This window comes from Anabrus simplex, unplaced genomic scaffold (assembly GCF_040414725.1).
Source record: "Anabrus simplex isolate iqAnaSimp1 unplaced genomic scaffold, ASM4041472v1 ctg00000857.1, whole genome shotgun sequence".
NCBI lineage: Eukaryota > Metazoa > Arthropoda > Insecta > Orthoptera > Tettigoniidae > Anabrus > Anabrus simplex.
Window position 1 is genome coordinate 5,001 of NW_027130132.1, and position 1,944 is coordinate 6,944.

A 1,944-nucleotide genomic window follows, 5' to 3' on the forward strand; every position below is an offset into this window, starting at 1 on the left:
CAGGTGCACGCCGGCCTTTGGGTGACCAGGTGCACGCCGGTCCTTTTGGGTGACCAGGTGCACAAGTTCCATTTGGGTGACCAGGTGCACGCGGTTCATAACAGCGCGGTTATCTGCTTTAATGTCCGAGGAGGGGTGCTTAAGTGTGGGTGCCCTGGTTCACCTGGTATGCGAGGTTGTGGAGGTGGGGGGGGTCCCCTGCTGGTATCATCCCCGAAATAGAGGGGTGATACCCGGGTGGTGAGTAAGGGCCTACAAGCCTGGAGGTCAATAGCTCCAGGGGGTAAGCTCTACTGTCATGTCCGTAAATAGAGTGGTGTTACCCGGGTTTTGAACCATATTTTAATTTTTGGGTTACCAGATGCACACGGGTCTTTTGGAAAACAATCACAATCTGCATCCATCGTAATATATGAAACTGTATATAAAGCACTGAAGGACGGCCCTGACCGAGAGAGGGCCGTAGTAGGGCACTCCCCTAGCGGGCTATATCAATAGAATGACCGGTAAAATGATTTAAAACAGTTTTATAATTTTTGGGTTACCAGATGCACACGGGTCTTTTGGAAAACAATCACAATCTGCATCCATCGCGATTTCTTAAAGTGTCTATAAAGCACTCAGGTCGGCCCCGACCGAGACAGGGCCTTAGTGGGGTGCTCCCATAGCGGGGAACAATGAGAGGGGTGCCTTTAAATTCATTTTGAACCATATTTGAAATTTTGGGTTACCAGATGCACGTTTTCAATCACCAGTTGCACGGAGGATTAATAGCAATCTGCATCCATCGTGATTTCTTAAAGTGTCTAAAAAGCACCCAAGGACGGCCCTGACAGAGAGAGGGCCGTAGTGGGGCACTCCCCTAGCGGGCTATATCAATAGAATGACGGGTAAAAGTATTTAAAACCGTTTTATAATTTTTGGGTTACCAGATGCACGTTTTCAATCACCAGGTGCACGGAGGAAAATGAGCATTTGCATCCATAGTCATGTCTTAAACCGTCCATAAAGCACTCTTGGCCGGCCCCGGCAGAGAGAGAAAGAGATGGTGGAAAAAAAAAAAAAATCATCATCAGACCTTCCATAAATAATTCGGGCCGGCCCCCATTGCTAAAGGTCCGTAGTAGGGTGCGCCATAAGCGGACATGAATAGATGGAACACCGCTAACCGCATAGAGAACCGTGTTTTGGGTGACCAGGTGCACGTTTTCAATCACCAGTTGCACATTTTCAATCACCAGTTGCACGGAGGATTAATAGCAATCTGCATCCATCGCGATTTCTTAAAGTGTCTATAAAGCACTCAGGTCGGCCCCGACCGAGACAGGGCCTTAGTGGGGTGCTCCCATAGCGGGGAACAATGAGAGGGGTGCCTTTAAATTCATTTTGAACCATATTTGAAATTTTGGGTTACCAGATGCACGTTTTCAATCACCAGTTGCACGGAGGATTAATAGCAATCTGCATCCATCGTGATTTCTTAAAGTGTCTAAAAAGCACCCAAGGACGGCCCTGACAGAGAGAGGGCCGTAGTGGGGCACTCCCCTAGCGGGCTATATCAATAGAATGACGGGTAAAAGTATTTAAAACCGTTTTATAATTTTTGGGTTACCAGATGCACGTTTTCAATCACCAGGTGCACGGAGGAAAATGAGCATTTGCATCCATAGTCATGTCTTAAACCGTCCATAAAGCACTCTTGGCCGGCCCCGGCAGAGAGAGAAAGAGATGGTGGAAAAAAAAAAAAAATCATCATCAGACCTTCCATAAATAATTCGGGCCGGCCCCCATTGCTAAAGGTCCGTAGTAGGGTGCGCCATAAGCGGACATGAATAGATGGAACACCGCTAACCGCATAGAGAACCGTGTTTTGGGTGACCAGGTGCACGTTTTCAATCACCAGTTGCACATTTTCAATCACCAGTTGCACGGAGGATTAATAGC